A 16792-nucleotide genomic window follows, 5' to 3' on the forward strand; every position below is an offset into this window, starting at 1 on the left:
TCCAGTCCCACCTCCCTGTGCCTCAGGAAAGCCTTCCTGGGCTGACAACGCCCCGCTACGACACCACCCTCCTCCCCCCCCCCCCCCCCCCCCCCCCGCCCCAGTCCGTTTCTCTTCAACCAGTAGAGAGATCTTAGTGAGGGGCTGTAGAAGAGAAAATGACTGGAAGCAGCAGTTGGGCTGTGTGACTTTCAGCAAACTGCTCTCCTCTCTGGGCCTTGATTTCCTCCTGCTGAGCAGAGGAGGCTGGATTAGTGACTCCCTAAGGCACCTTCGAGCTCTGACAGGCTCCGAGCCTGTGTTGACTGATGTATCCTAGGAGATAGGAGCACACAGAACCGAGTCAGCTGGGAGATTCCTGTCGAGGTATTCCCCCCCTCCAGAAGGCTGGAGTGCCTCCCTTCCCAAGACACACCCTTCAGGGATACTGGCTGAGGTTGTGGTGGGTGGAGGGGCATATCACCCGAGTGTGTGGCACTGCTGATTCCCAGGGTCCTTGTCAGGAGAGAGGCCTGTGCCCAGGAACAAGACCTCGTGTCAGGCGGGGCTGTTAGATGGTGCTTGTTGTAGGGGAAGGGAATGTGTGTGTCAGTGACCAGTCAGCCTCCAGGGAATGGGGGGTGCGGTGCGAGAGGCAGCTAGCCTGTGGGATGGTGTGTCCAGAAGAGCAGTTGCGGGGGCAGTATATTGGGGTGTGTGCAAGACAAGGAGGCTGGGAATGGGAGGGAGAAAAAAACATAGCTGAGCCAGAGAACCAGGCTTTGGGTTACAGCAGGCTGTTTGGGGAGGCTCCAGCCTCATGGGGAAGTGACAGAAGATTCAGCACAGTCTGCCATAGGGCAGTTTTGTCTGTGCCTAGGTTTGTCGGCTTGTTTATAGATGTTGAGCTGAACCGCGCTGTTCTGAATTGCAGTTGTCATGTTCTCTTGGGGAGGGGGTATCTGTGTAGGGCTGTTGTCAGGGTTTTCTGAACATTGAGTGTCTGGCTGTTGGGGGGGGGGGTGTCTGTACAGGACTGTATTGTAAGGCACTATAGGCAGCTCCTGTCCATTTGGGGTGCTATCAGATTCTACTAGGAGCGTCAGTTCTGGCTGTTAGGAAGCCTCAGGCTCTACTGGGGGGATTGCTAGGCTGTAAGGAGGTTGTTTTCAGGCTGTGAGTGAATCTTGGCCATGTTTTGGGTGCTTCTCCCCCCTCCATCTCTTATACACTGGGAGGGAGGTCTCCTGTCTTAAATAGTCCCTCCACAGGTAGGCAGGCAGGCACTCACAAGCCTGCTCACACTCGCAGTAATTTTACCACGGTGCCTAAGTCAGGAACAGGCGTGAATTGACCTTTTAACCCCTTCCCCGCCACGGGATTAGACTCTGTTTCCTGTTCAATCTCCTCCAGAACCAGTTCCATCCCGCCTGGGGGGCCCCCCCAGGGAGTGGATCAGCAACCCTCGCATCTCTTTTCTAGCCCCCTCCTCTCTCAAGCCTTGGGGGGGCCTGAGGGCCAGGCTGGTGCGGGGTCTGGCAGGAGCTGAGGGCCCAGGCGGGAGTGATAAATATTGAAGAGGAGGGATTTCGGTGTGGGCTGGAGCAGCTGCAGTGGTTCGAGTGTCACACTATCTCTCCCCAGGTTTACTGACCCATTTCCATTCACGCGGCTGCTGGTTTCCTAGCAACGGCAACAGTCCCCCCAGAACAGGCGGAGTGTGTGTCTGCCATTAGCGACTGCCGCAACTGTGTCAAGGTTACCCCGCTCCCTGCAAACCCACCCTGGCGGGTTTGTTTTCTGCCAGCGCCTGGCACACACTGTGCCAGCCAGAGAGGGGGAGGGGAGGGCGATGGGGGCCAGCCCAGGGACTTGGGTGGAGGTGAGGGGCCGAGGAGGAGCTGCAGTTGCCGGTCCAGTGGGAGCCAACTTGGACTAAGGCCGAAGCAGCCGTCCCCCTCCTCCCTTGGCTGGTGGAATTCCTGAGCCTGAGGGGGGCAGGGGGCGGAGTTGTCCCTCAACCCTGACCCCCGAGATTCCAGAGCCTAGGGGGAGGGGTGTGGGCCGAGGGGCCTCCGGGAAGCCTGCCCGATCTGACCCCACCTGGCTTGTTCTGCTCCTGCCCTGGCTTCCTCCCTCTTCTGCCCAGCTCCATGCTCTTCTCTGCTCTCAGCTCTTTGTCCTAGCCTCTGTGCCTCGTCTCCCCCATCAGACTCCCCAGGGCAGGGTTGTATTTCTCCCATCAGACTAGGGGCTCCTGAGGTTGGGGTTCATAATGCGTCCTTTCCTTCTCTTCCCCTCCGCACCAGCTCATGACTGTTTTTCCAAATGTCATGGGAGATGAGATGAAACACTTGGGGTGGCAAAGGATAATTTTTCTTAACAGGGACTAGGGGGACAGATACCCCCATTCCACCCTCTCGGGGAAGTAGCTTCTGCCTAGCAGCACTCATGTGGGAGTGGCCATTAGTAGTAGAGTACCCCTCTTTTTCACCCTGAAAGCCTGGCTGCAAAGGGTTAAAGCAGCTCTCCCCTCCCCCCCTTCCTTGGTATGTGAGCTCCCCCAGGCTGGGAGGATGGGGGGGTCTGTCACCTTATAGCCACTCCTGTGGTCAGCTCAGACCTGACCAGTCACATTCCTGCCCAGGAGGGCTGGGGCTTGAGGTGGAGGGGCAAGGGCCTGGAGGGGGCTGGGTTTGTAGGAATGGAAGGGAGGGGTACAGAGAAGCTGGGGCTAGGGGCTGCTGGTAACATGGAAGTATTGTGCAATATAAACCTCGGAAGCCTGAATCCACTTCCCGTTCCTCTGAGCCCCGGTCTCCCTATTTTTCCTTCCAGTTTGCACACCCCCCCCAAATGTTCTCGTGGCCCACCTTGCTGTGATACAGGTACAGACCAGGTCCCAATTCTAAACAGAGAAGAGTGTGGCAGAAGCGGATTGTGACATGCAGGGTGGCAGAGAGACTTGTGGGTAGCCTCCAGTGTGACTTGCTGGTGCTTAGAGGAGGTCGGCTGGGTCAGAGACTTTGAGATCTAGGGTACAGAGCAGGCCGTGCTAGACAGTAGAAACAGATGTGGGTGGGGACCCAGGAAGCCTGGTTCTCTGCCCAGCCCTGTGCCTATTCCTCAGGGCCTCAGTCTCCCCATCTGATGAGTTTAGGCCAGTGGCCTCTAAAAGCCCTCCTGTCCTGTTAGTCAGTGGTTCTGGGTGAGGGATGAGGAGTAGGGGGCAATGGTGTGGAGGGATGTGGGAAGCTGCCAGCTCAAGGGGGAGTTTGCAACGCGATCCCAGAGCGAAAATAGCCCAGGTCATTTTCAGCTGCTTGGGCGGAGGTATCTGATCCTGGCAGGGTAGGGCAGCTTGGACAGGGGGTAGGGAGGAGCAGTCTGTAAAGCTCTCTGGGAAATCGGACCCCAGGATGGGAGGGTGGGGAAAGGTTGGCATGCTCGCTGGGCTTCCTGAGACCCGCAATGGGGAGTGGGGGGGCTCCAGAATAAAAAGATGAGGAATGCAGAGGGTTAACAGGAGGTGAGGGCTGGACTCCAGCCTGCTTTGGGTCCTGGCCTGGATGAGGTGAAAGGTCAACCCAAAGGAGTCCAGGCACAGCTGGGGAAAGAGTAACCCGATCCTGCTCCCTAGCCGGGCTCAGGGGATCACAGAGCCGCCTCCCCCAGGAAAGGTGCTTTGACATCCCCAGGAAGGAGTTTGTTTCGACTTGTTCTCAGCAGGGGTTGGGGGCTAGGGGAGGTCCTTGCACAAGAGGTCAGGGAGAGCTGCAGGCCTGGCACCCCAGAAAGTAAAGCAGTGCTTTGTCATCCTGGGGTCAGGGGAGGTGGAGGTGAGCCTGCTGGAAAGGTTAGAGGTAGCCTGTTCTGGCCCTGCTCTCACTCTGTGCCCCGTTTATGACTCTTATGGCCGGCGGGAGAGGGGGGGCGGCGGGCGGGTAGCCGGAGCTTAGAGGTAGGAGACTCTCCCCTCCACAACACACTGTCTGATTAGTGAGGGAAACTGCCTGATACTAGACTGTGATATTGAGATGTGTTTGGGGTGGAGAATTACACCTTGATTCTGAGATGGCTTTGCCGTCTATGGTTGTGTGTGTGGTGGGGTGTTAGAGGGTAAGATGATGTGATGGGAGGCAGAAATAATACACGGAAGAACACGGGCTCTGAAGTCAAGCTTAACCTGGGTTCAAATCCTTGCTTCTGCATTGGGCAAGCTGTTTCACCTAAACCTCAGTTTCCTCAGCCACAGAATGGGACTCACCGTAAGGGGTAATGGTGAGGATTAGCATAGAATACTCAGTAAAAAGTAACCCTAATGAGCCTCACTGTGTCCCAGGGTCACATAGAACACAGAGCCTGCATAGAAGCTGCCCGTCTGACTCCAGGGCAGGCCTGGTGACTACAGATGGTCTGAGGGAGAGGGTAGTTACGAGAATGTGCCTGGGTCAATGTCCCCAGAGCTACACAGGAGGCTGGGAGTATCCAGGTCACTGGAGTGGGATAGGGTGAGGTGAATGGTGTCGAGTCTGTAGCAAGGGTTGGTTGGGGCAGGGTTCTTCCTAACGCCAACCTCTGGGGCCAGCGGCAGCCCCCGACTCCCCACTCAGCGGGCTTTGTGAGCCATGTGTAGGTGTAGCTGTCCCCTGTCCCCGGAGTGTGGCTGTAGGTATGTTTGAGAAGGCGCAGGCATCCCAAGAAAGAACAAGTCGCCTTTTGTACGCGTCCAGCCCAGGGCTGGGCTGGGCCCTCTCTGGGGGATCCCCTGTTTCCGTGCCCAGCTTCCCGCCCACGGACACCGCCCGGGCCCCGCCCGCCACCTGACGGGGCCGCGAAGTGTCCTGAGCGCCCCCTCCCGGGGACCCGCCTTTCGGGCGTGGGGCAGGGGTCTGGGGCAGGAGGCGTGCCCGAAGCCCTGACCCCGCCCCTTGTGACATCACTCCAGGTGCTACCAATCTCCGGGAGCCCTGCCCGCGGGCGGCCCGCCCCCTCCCAGACACCGCTCTCCTGGCATCCGGAGGTGCAGTGGGTGGAGGAGGAGGCAGGCCCAGCCTATGGGGCGGGGAGACCGTTGAAGGCCTCGCCCTTCCTGCTCTGGGAGGGGCTGAACACGCGACCCTGAGACCGTACAGCTCAGCTACCCTTGAAGCACCTCACAAGACTTCTCTCTCCTGGAGCGCTCTTTTTCTTGCCCACCTATCCAAATCTTGCCAGATACCACTTTCTGCAGGAAGCCTTCCACACCTGACTTCTTCCTCAGTCTTTTTTCTGATTACACCCTTTTAGTGATCCTCTGTAATAACGGCGGTACCAGTACTCACACCAGCTGCCGTCCACTGAACAATTTACTGGGTACCAGACTGCTCCGTGTATTCATGGACTATCTTACCTGATGGATCTCACCCGTTGGATTGGGAGTCCCTCTGGGCAGGGGTTCCAGACACAGCGTGCCTCAAAATAGGCACTACTAAATGTTTAGGATGGATGATGGATGAGGAGACCGGCCCATGGAGGGAAAGTATCTTGTCAAAAGTCACACAGCAAGGAGAGCAATAAAAGCTAGAAACCTGGTTTCCCAGCTCCATCCAGGGCTTTGGCTCTGGTATGTGACTAAGAGTAGGGAGTTGCACAGAAAGGTGCTTTGGGCCTTCCCTTTACCCATAGGAGGGTCTCTGCCCTCCCCGCTCTCTCCTTTCCCCCAAAGTTGAGAAGAACCTCTCTTCTTGAGAAGCCTCTCTTCCTCTGCTATCCGCACATCTTGTACCAGAGCCCCTGACTTCTGGGAGGAGGAGGAGGACATGTTAGGGGAACTGAGAGAGGTTTTGCAGGCCAAGGGGGCAGTTTTGGGCCACAAGGAGTATTGGGGGCCTGGTGATTGGGGGTACTGGTTCTGGGGACATACGCATTTAGCTTGCAGGTAGGAGGTTCCAAGTTGGGCGAAGAGGAGTATTGGGAGCTAAAGTATGTGGGGTTCAGTGCAAGAGAGGCAGGGATTATGCTGGGCCAGCACTCCCCCCACCAACAGCCTGGCCCAGTGGAATGCTGGGAGGCCCGGGGGATGGGGCCAGGCAGCCAAGGTGTCTCCGGTGGCACAGAAGCAGTTAAGAGCTGCCTCAGCCCGTTCCTTCAGACAATTAGTGACATCTCGCTTGACAACACCACACTGAGCCGATGCAGACCTCAGCCCCCCTCTCTGCCCCCCCACGGCCGCTTCAGCTGTTTATTCTTGGGCTTTAACAATTGGGATTCTGACTTGGAGGAGCGGGCGCCCCGCGTTGCCCTCTGACCCTCCGTCGCCTTGGCAACTGGAGCCCGGTAGGCCTGGGCTCTGCGTTAGGATTACAGATCCTGAATTCACAATCTTGCTGCTCCCCTGCAAGCAAAAGCAGCAGCAGCAGCAGCATGCAGGATCTGCAGCTAGACTGGAGAGGGCAGAGAAGGAGGATCCCCAGAGGCCAGCCGGAGACACTAGTGGGAACCTGGATGCCAACAGGCAACCTGGAGAGCGGTGCCCCGCTGGCAGCCTCCATGGGGTGGAGCAGGACGCAGAGCTCTCCTCAGCCCGGAACATCTCCCATCCATTCTCTGGAAACTTTCTTGCTGGTAGAGCCCCAAGGGCAGGGGCGAGGCTTCTTCGTGGCCCCCCTCTTCTCCCCTCAGTCAGCCCCCTACCATGCCCAGAGCTCCAAGTGCCAGTAGACTGTGCCCCTGCCGTGCCTGAAGCCATGGCAACAGGCCCCCCTCCCTCGCCAGCTCTGCTTCCTCCCCCCCCAGCAGCCAACTGCCCCAGCTGAAACCGGAGCCGATGCATCTGTGAGCCTCATGCCCAGACCCACATTCCATTTCTGTCCTCTGTCCCCCCCCCCTCTCGCGACGCCATCCCCCCCTCCTCCTCACACCCCCCCCCCCCCCCCCCCCCCCCCCCCCCCCCCTCTCCCCCCCCCCCTGTCTACCCCTGCTGCCCCCCCCCAGCACACACTCTATCACTTAGGGTCTCCCCCTTCTTCCACCCCATTCTCTGTGTGTCTCACCCTCTCCAACTGTCTCTGTTGGTCTCTGGGTATGTCAGTCCCTCTGTCTGTCTCCAGCTCCCTGTGGTGTCCTCAGTGCTCTGTGCCTCTGCCCTGTCTGTGGCAGGCTCCTTCTCTGTCTCTTCCCCTCTATGTGTATCTTGCACGCTCTCTCTCTCAGTCTTTGTCTCTGCCTCATCCTGCCTGTCTGTCTGTCTCTTTGTCTTTTTTTCCTCCTCTGTTCCTCTCTTCCTGAGTCTCTTGCTGTTTTCCTTCCTTCAGCATTCTCTCTCTCCCTCTCAACTCAGGCTTTCTCTCATCCTCTCCTTCCTCATCTTTCTCTTTAAGCCTCATTCTGTCCTGTTTCTCTTGCCCCCACATTCTTCCTCCTTCTGTCTCCCTTCCTGAATCTGATTCTCTGCCTTGGTTTCTCCCTCCTTCTCTTTCTCTTCTCTCTGACTCTTTCCCTCTAAATATATAAATTTCTTTCAAGGCTTCTTCCTCTATTTCCCACTTGGTCATTTCCCTCACAGCCCCCCAGTTGGAGCTGGGAGAGGGGACCCCTCCAGAGTCACCCCAAAGAAGTCTCCTCAAGTAGAGGCCAGATGTCTTGGCACCCTGTTGTGCATGTGTACTTGAATCTGAGATGAGGGGAGGCAGTTATAAGGTCAAAGAGCCTACAAAGGATGGGGCACCAAAACCAAGAGTGCCATGCTGCCCTTTCCAGGCCTTCAGAGGATGGCCTCCATCCATTTAGTCTACCATCTACCAGCCCAGATGGGGACAGCGGGTAGTACCAGGGGTTGCACTGGCCCAAGAAGCCCCCTAGCTATAAGAGCTCAAAGAAGAGCCTGTCCAGGCCTTACTGATTCCTGGGATTTATCTCTTCCCCTGCTGCAGTGATGTCTGTCTCAGATTGTGCCTTAGTTTCCTCCAGTGGCACAGGCATACTACCCTTCCTCTGTCTCTGACTTCTTAATACTTTGAGTTCCTGGAGCAAAGTCAAAGTTACGAAGAACAGAGAGTGGAGTGACTCCCTCCCACTTGCTCACCAACACCAGGGGGACTCCAGCACAGAAGAATTTGTCTCAGGGCAGGGGTAGAATAAGGGTCCTGTCTCCTTAAGTATCGGGTGGAGGACAGTGCCCCACCTCCCCCCCAAGACTGGCAGGCCCTGCTGTCAGGCCCGCCCTCCCAGTCTGGGCAGTGGCCTCTAGCCCTCCTCCCTGCCACCCCTCTTCAAGGAATGAGCTTGGAGTCATGGGAAACAGACCCTGGGGTGGGGGTGCCAGGCCTCCAGGGCCCAGCCCTTGCCTCTGGGTGTGATGAGGCCTGGTCAGGCAGACTGTTCTAGCACCCTGGGGTCTGGGCACTGCTCACCAAGGGGCCAGGCGGGGGAGTAGGGGTGCCTGGGGGAGGCGGGTTGCACGCAAGGCATGCTGGGCCCCCTCGGCGGGTGGGTGGGGGGAACAAAGCTGGCATCGAGGCCTCAGCTAAAATTAGCCGCTTCCCTGCGCGGGAGCGAGCATGCCTGCCAGCCGCCCAGATCGCCGCTGCCTCGGCAGGCCATCTGTCGCCACATTTTGCTCAGTCCCTCAGGGCCCCCCATCTCCAGCCACCCCCAGGGGCTAAAGGGACTCTGCTCCGAGGCTGTCCCTGGCCAGGGCTCTGGGCTCTGCTCCTGTCATGCTGTGTGACCTCAGGCTAGGGCCTGTCCCTCTCTGGGCTCCTGTACAATGAGAGGGCCCTGGACACTGCCATCCTGGATCCCCCAGTCCTTCCAAGCACCAGGTGCTGGCACTGGTCATGGGGGCCTGGGATGTGGGCTGCCTCACTCCCTTAGAGCTGGCTCTCTGGTCCAGCATTTGAAAGTGGGCCAAGTGTGGTTTAGGGTAAAGGTCAGGGTGTATGACAGACTCCTATCAGTTTCCTTAATCTTCAGTGGACAGTAGGGCAGCTCTGGAACCAACAGCATTCAAACACCTGCCACCCACCCCAAGAGTCTTACGGAGACAACTCCGGTGGGAAGCCAGGAGGCAGAGGCTGGTACTAACTTGCTCTGTGGCTTGGGCAAGTTTCCTGCCCTCTCTTACTCTGTTTTCCCTTCTTCAATAAAAAGCTCCCATTTCTCGAGCACCTGCCCACTTTATGCCACATTGTCTTGTGAGGCTGACACAAGACAATGTCCCCGCTTTACAGATCAGAAAACTTGAGGTTCTTTGTGAGGAAGCGGTGGAGCCAGGGGTTGGACGGCTATGTCTTCCTTCCCATGGCTCCCCAGTGCTCTGCTTGCTGGTCTCCAGCCTCAGCTTCTTTCCGACCGTGGCACTTCCCTGACTGCTGCTCCAAGGTCACTCAGCTTGGCCTGGGAGGAGCTCAGACTTGAACCCAGGCCCCTTGGCTCCTGGCCTCCCTCACTCTTTGGCCAGCAGGCTGGGCCTGTTCCCTGGGTGAGTCATGCCGCTGGACTTTAGCCTCCTTGTTAGGCTCTGTGGCCTGAATTTAGAGAGTGGGCCTTTGAAAGGAAGGGGGTGCCCCTGGCAGCAGTGGGGATCTGAAGCTCTCGTCCCACTCCCTTCTCAGTCCTGGGCCCTGAGGGCATGGTGACAGCAACCCATAACCACCTCCCCTTCATGATCTCTAAGAAGTCTTGTAGGAATAGCTCCCCGGGCCTCAGTGACAGCACTGCTTCCACTACTCATTTTGTCCCTTCCCTAGATAACAGCTATATTCAGTTAGAAATGGGGTGGGGGTGGGAGCTTGGGGAGGTGGCATTCAGATTGTGTGTGTGCCCAGGCCTTGTCCTTCCCAGTACTCGTCTCCCCCAGCATCAGGCGACCAGGTTACCCAGGAGGGAGGCCATGGCACCTCCCCTCCTCGTGTCCAGGGACCAAGGTCACACCCAGATCCCTGTGCACCTCCACCTCCTCCTAGGGCTAGTAGTGTTTGTCACTGGGGCAATGTGTGGCTGTGCCCAGCTCTGGCAGTGCTGGGGTGACATTCATGCCCCGTGAGCTGTGACGCCTCTGCAGGCAGAGGACAGCACCACCCAGGCTGGCAGTGATGGGAGAGGAGTGGGGGTGGGCTGTCACCTGTCTGAAGCAGTCGGGGTGACGTGTCATTTGCCCATCCTGCAGTCTGGAGGGAGGACTGATGGGGAAGGGGCGAAGTTGTGTCCCTGGGTTATACTGTAGTGGGTGGGGTTGGGGGGGTAGTCTGTACCTTTCTCACACCTGGAAGGTGAGGCTTGTGTGTGTGTGTGTGTGTGTGTGTGTGTGTTTGTGTGTGTGAAAGAGAGAGAGAGACAGGTTCTTTGTGCATTTCGCATCCTGTTAGTGGGTGTGGGGGTGCGTGGTTTATGTTAGTTACATGGTTATGAGGGTGACAACCTGTGTCCCTGTCTCATACCGTCTGGGGATATCATGTGCCCGTCTCACGATCTGGGTGAAGTGACAGGTTATATGCTTAGCTCATCCTGTTAGGAGGGTGGTCACTGACTTGTGTGCCTGTCTCTGGCTGTTGGGTATGTGTGAGGTGTCACCATGTGCCCGTCTGATGTTGTTGTGAGGAGTGACATGTGTGATTATCTCGTGCTGTTGGGAGGTTGTCAGTAACTTGGGGGTTGTCTCTCACCCTAAAGAGACAACATGTTGCCCAGTGGTGTGGGGCTGCGGTTGGCAGGGCCTTCCCACGCAGACCACAGGGCCCCAAAGGGCTGGCCAGAGGAAGCTCTGGGGGCCCTGAGTACAGGGACAGATGTGGGCTGGAGCGAGGGTCTCAGTCCCGCATGACCTACCTTCTGGCCCAGGTGCCAACCCTTGAGACTGTTCCCCAGGAGGAAGGACCCCGTGTATCTTCACACAGTGTGGAAAGGGGCCCCTGGCACTGGGGCAGGTGTGACTGGGGAGGTAGAGCACCAGGCGGGCTTCACATGGGGGGCTGTGTCCCCGCAGGCCTGGGGGGCCCTATTCCCTGCCTCTTCTGCCCCTGAAACTGTTAAACTAATTAAGGCTGTGGAGCCGCAGGATTAATCGGGGCAGCTCGGCGCGGGCCGGGAGCTCAGGTAGTCGATTAGTGCGCCGCGGAGGATATTGGATTTCTGAACCGCAAGTCAGCACTATTCGGGCCTGTTATCTCTCCGAGGCTTGAGGGTCAGGAGGCGGGAGCCTCCGGGCGCACTGGCCGCCCCCGCCCGGCCAGCTCTGGAGCGTCCACTCCCCCTGCCCACACACCGCCAGCCTGTCTGCCTGGCATCCCTACCCACTCCCCCCTGCCCTCCTGGCCCCACCGCTGCCCACACGGCACCCTCACCCAGCCCTTCTCCCTGGCTCACCCTGGCCCTACAGTCATGTTCTCTCTCTCCTTCTTGTTCCCTCCTGGCATGACTCCCACTCTGTGCCTCCCTGACACCTGCTCCTCAGCTTCTCACCAGCCTCTCTCCACTTTGGTCTCCATCTCCCTGTCACTGTCTCTGTCCCCCAGTCTCTGTTAGCCTCTCCTATCACCACTCTCTGTTTTTGTGTTTGTGTTTGTGAGTGCCTGTCTCTTACAGTTTCTGTCTGTCTCCGTCTCTCTGTCTCTCTCCCTCTGTCTGTCTCTGTGTATCTTTCTCGTTCTCCCTCTCTCTGTCTTTTTCTCTCTCCCTCTGGCGTTCAATCTCTCTCTGTCTGTCTTTTCCTCTCTCTCTCTTGTGTGGTCTCGGCTGGTGTCTGCAACCAGAACAAATCTCCCCCAGCCAACACCCCCTGAACAAGGAGGCCAGAGCAGCTAATGGGAAACATGTGATTCTGCCTTGCGCCTGGAGCACCGTGAAGGGAGCCTTAGTCCCAGCTCAGCCCCTGCTCCCCCCTTGCCGCATTCCCCCCACCACACTGTCCCCCGCCTCCCAGCATCTCCCCCAGCCTGTGTGGGCACATCAAGTTCCCCCATCATTTGTATTTCATGGGGTGGGGGGAGCTGACGTTTATCAGCTGGGGAGTATCAGGTTATGGAGGGGCTGGGAGCAGCTTTGCTCTTGAGGTCCCCCCAGCCCCCAGGGCCAGGCAGACCCCATGCAGACTCTACCCCCCCCCCCACCACCACCATATGTAGGAGAGCAGGGCCAAGATGAGCTAAGCTGTGGGGGCCAGGATGAGGGGCAGCCAGTTCACCCCCAGTGGAGGGCTCTGGGGCCACCCAGATTTCCATCTTTTCTGCCCTCCTGGGCCTCTGGGGAGCTAGAGAGGTGGGGGCTCCCTGAGGGCTTGGGAGCTGCCAGGCTGCATTTCTGTGCCCACCCAACCACGAGGAAAGGGGGGATGGATCAGAGGAGGGAGGCTCTGGCAGGTTGGAATTCTCCTTCTCTGCCTGTGGATAAATTGTCCCTAATCCAGGCTTGGGGAGTTGTCTGGCTCCTACAGAGAGAGAGAGAGCAAGCGCAGGAGATAGGGAGGGAGGAGGGAAGCAGGCATACAAACACAGTGACACAGGCACACACTGTCTCACAAAGGGTCTCTCACATGCACAGACACACACACATGCACTGACAAGTTACACAAAGGTGCCACACAAACACTGAGGCACCGTTGTGCTGACAGGCACACCATAGCACACAGATCCTCTCACACATGTTGATACTGACACACAGCTATACTGGCACAGACATACAATGACATGGCACAAGGACCCACTGACACACACACACAATGATAACGTGATACAGTGCACACATGCACGAGCGCATAACGACCCACAGTGAAAGAGACCCACAGAGACGCCATGACCAGTCGTGCCAGCACACTATGACCCTGAAAATCCAAAGAAAGGCAGAGGTAGGAGGGTGGCAACACTGATGCACAGTGACACCAGTGCCCACAGCCATCAGCCTTGAGATTGGAAACCCGCAGGGACAGCAGAGGATCAGCCACACGCCCCCACCCCACCCCCCACACACATCCAGAAAGCTCTGAGACAGGCAGAAGCCGGTTCAGCTCCTGACACAGTGAGATGCAGAGAGCCAGGCAGAGTGTGCACTCACAGGCACACTCACAGCCTGACCACAGTTGGGCACACCTTGTCTCACGTAGGTGCTTACACCTCTGTGTCCTCACAGGCATGCAAACACAAGCTCAGCTGGACACACACACAAAGCTGAATAGACCCAGATGCACACCCCCACACATATAACTGAAGACATCAAACCCAGGTACGCATGAGCCTCACGTGTACACATACTCGGCTGACCACAGACCATAGTGAGCAAACACAATGATCCCAAACATGTACACTCTTAAACACACATGTCCCACACAGACATACAAAAATACACAGGAAAGCATACAGAAGGCTAAGTAGACCCAAGAACCCACATACAGGTGTATTGCCCCAGACAGCTGAACATTCACAGACGTGCATTTATACGGGCAGGATCTCTAACCCACATACAGATTCCCAGGCAACCAGAACCTCTAAGCAGTCCATGAGGCTTTATTCCCACACCCCCTCTGGGCTCCAGTACAGACTTCGGGGCAGACAAATGGGCAGGAAGCAGGGGGGTAGCGAGAAGGGCCATGGTTATTAAAGAAAACAAGAGACATAACCAATTACTGATGGAGAAGAGTGAGTGCCAGCTGCATATTATACCCCTCATGGAAATCTGCGTTCACCATCACTTTGAACAGCAACTCTCACCCCTGCATTCTAAATAAGCTCTTAGCATTTATAGTTTCCCCAGAGCACTCCTCCCCATTTATAAGATCTCCGCATTTTATAGATGAGAAAACTGAGAGCCAGAGAGGTTAACTGACTTGCCCAAGATCACACAGTTAGGAAGGATAGAGCCAAGGACTCTCTGACTGCCAAAGCCACCATAGTGTGTGTGTTCATGTTCATGCCTGCATGTACCTGCACACACAAAGATACTGCTTCCCGGGAGGAACCTGGGGTTTCAAGAGAGGCTCACAACTCCCCTGTGACATGAGGTTGGAGCTGATTTCATTGTGCACAAGATTGGGCCCGGTCTAGGACAGCCTCCTCGTCCCTCTCTCTGACTCATCCTGTGTCCATGCTGATGCCTGGGGTATTGTGTTTACTTCCACAGATGGGAGCTTGCCTGCCTATCTGCCCATCGGCCTGGATCCCAGAGCCTTCCCAGCTAAGTGCATGCAGAGGGCCCCGGGGTCGGGGCAACTCTCAGGCCGCCGCGGAAAGCACCCTGGAATCACTGGCGAAGACAGGCCTTTCCTGCTGAGCCAGGCCTGTCTGCACAGCCACTCAGGTAACAGTGTACAGGGAAGTCAAGTCTGTGCCACCCCCAGCGAGTGGGGATCAAGAGCACTTACTTCCCATTCCTAGCAGGGAGTCCCCTCTCCTGGCTTAGGCCAAAAAGAGGCCATTTATAGAATCAAATATATTAACCCAGCTTACTCAAACTCCCTATTATCCAGAAAGGGGACCTGAGACCCATGGATATACAGCAAGTCCCCTGGAGTCCTGCCTCCTAGTCTGGGGACTCTTCTCTGCACTTTGATGACCTGAGAGAACTGGGAAGAGAAAAGGGTTGTGACAGTGACCAGAACTCAGGGCAGAGGTGGAAACCAGAGTGCCTGATGTGTGCAGCTGACCCCCCACCCAGGACCCCTTTCTACTGGAGTCTGTGGAACCAGAGAGCTGGGAGGCCATCGTGAGGTGCTGAGAGGACCTGGGTAGCTCAGGTATGCTAGGCTGCCCTCATAGGATGCAATGGGGTGGGGGAAGGACCCCCTTCCTACTCCTGGCCCAGATTAGCCCACCCAGTCTCAAGAGCCACAGAGGCCAGGTGGGGCTGCCCTGCCCTTCAGAGGCAACTCCCTGAACTGACACATGACGCCTCCAGGCTCCAGGAAGCTCCCTGGAGCCCAGCCTGCCTGGGGACCCCACCCATCTTCCAAAAGAGCATTCCTGGGTCCTGAGGTCTGGGGGTGGGGCCTCCTGGGATTGTAAGGGTGGGAAGGTACAGCTGTGGGAGGATGCAGGACTGTGTCTACCAGCCTACAAATGTGCAAGGCATCTTGTGTGCAAGCAGGCGTGTGTAGGGCTCTGTCCTGAGGGTTCTGTATGTGAGAGTTATATAAGTGGATTGGGCTGGAGGATGTCCGGGGTCTGTGAATGTGGTACATTGGAGTGGTGAGTGTGCAAGATTGCGTGTGGGCAGGTGTGAGAATACTGGAGTGTTGTGTGTACCACACTGGATGGTGTATGTGTGCAGGGTGCTAGTGTCCACTGGAGAGGTGTGTAGACAAGAATCTGAACACACTGAGGTGATCTGTGGGTACGCTGGGATTATGTAGTGTGTGTACACAGGAATCTCTCCGCGTGTCACTGGGGAAGCGTGTGTTCAGGGTTCTGGGTGCACACTGGGGGAGGTGTGTGCACGTGGCTCCATTTGTGCTTTGGAGGTGGGCTGGGCAAGCCTTCAGTTGAGCTGGGCTCAGCAGTGCCCAGCCTTGTGGCCAAATCGCTGAAGTCACTTCCTTTCCTGCAGCAACTTTCCAGGAGGAGGAGTTCATCAGACCTGGGCGGGGAGAGGGGGGCGGAACCAGGAGCTCTCTGGGGAAGGAGGTGGGCGGGGGTGGGAGGCTGTGGGGAGGGCCTGGTGGGGCTGGAGGAGGGGAGTCCTCCGGCAGACAGAAGGAAAGACAAGGACAGGAGTCTGGAAGGGCCAAGGGCAGGAGGGGATGGGGGCGGAGCAGGGCGGGAAGCACAGTCCCTGGGTGACCTCGGAGGGAGGAAGGGAGGGCCACCCGGCAGGGTGACCCTCAGGTTCAGCCAGAGCTGGCAGTGGTGCCCGCACACCTGGCACCCAGGGAAGGGGGCTGGCAGGGGGCGGGACTAGGGCAGACCTGCTTGCCAGGTGCCCCGCTCCGGGCAGGAAGGGGGTGGGCGAGGGCTGCACAAAGGAGCTCTGTGTGGCTGGGGGTAGGGTGGGGTGGGGTGTGCTGCGCTGCGCTGTGCTGCGCTGTGCTGTGGGGGGGCCCTGATGGCTCCAGGGGGTGGGGCGGGGCTTGCTCCCCTTGGGGGCATCAGTAGCTCTAAGGGGACACCTAGTGGCGAGGGAGGGTAGTGCATGTGGGTGACTAAGGTGGGAGGGGGTAGATTAGAAGTTAAAAGCTAGAACTGGTGATTGGGACTAGGACAGTTGGAGGAGGCTGTAGGGGAGGGAAGGGGCTGACTCTCTAGACAGTGAAGAAGTTTGGTTTAAAGAAACCCAACAAACCTAAATTCAGACTCCAGCTCCTCCATGTCGTGGCTGTTTGTCCTTAAAGACATAACTTAACCTCTCTGTGCCTCCGTGTAAATGCCAAAGAAGTGGCAGCTGCCATCATTCTTTTCATCATTGTTATTTTTGTTATGATTTTGGGCTGAAGTCAGGTTGGAAGAAGAGCTTCAGGCACAGTTGGGTAGGTGGGAGTGGGGTGAAGAGAAGGAGATTGAGAGGGGTGGTACTTAGTTCCTGAGGGGGCAGATCCTGGGAGATAGAGGCCTGGAAGGGAGGTGATGGGGGAGGTCTCACAGCAGCAGTAATAGCCCCTTTGATGCAGTGTTTTCCATTTGAGGACATCCCTGGGCCTTCAATCCAGGCTGGGAGGGAAATGGTGTGGGGGGAGGAGTGTGCAGGCTGGAGAGAGGGTCATGAGGCCGGAAGTGAGAGCTGGGGCTGGCAGCCTGGCTCCCCTGGGGAGGCTGTGGGTGGGGGAGGGGGAGGCGGGCTGGGGAAGGGGTGGGGTGGTCACAGCCGCAGCAGCAGCAGCAGCAGCAGCAGCAGCAGCAGCAGCAGCAGCAGC

General features: G+C 57.4%; 1 protein-coding gene across 9 annotated transcripts in view; it reads left to right on the top strand.

The window, feature by feature from the left end:
* Positions 1–16792, top strand: part of AHDC1 (AT-hook DNA binding motif containing 1) — a 64514-nt gene that overhangs the window by 28717 nt on the left and 19005 nt on the right. For 5 of the 9 annotated variants that reach the window (XM_046660644.1, XM_046660643.1, XM_046660647.1 and 2 more), the window contains 2 exons: positions 14071–14247; positions 14417–14683. The exons of 3 other annotated variants lie outside the window; for them this stretch is intronic. The gene's annotated coding sequence lies outside the window, so the exon portion shown is untranslated. The remainder of the gene's footprint in view (positions 1–14070; positions 14248–14416; positions 14684–16792) is intronic. One more of the 9 variants, XM_046660641.1, reaches the window with a different exon arrangement.

This window comes from Equus quagga, chromosome 5, assembly GCF_021613505.1.
Source record: "Equus quagga isolate Etosha38 chromosome 5, UCLA_HA_Equagga_1.0, whole genome shotgun sequence".
NCBI classification, from domain to species: domain Eukaryota; kingdom Metazoa; phylum Chordata; class Mammalia; order Perissodactyla; family Equidae; genus Equus; species Equus quagga.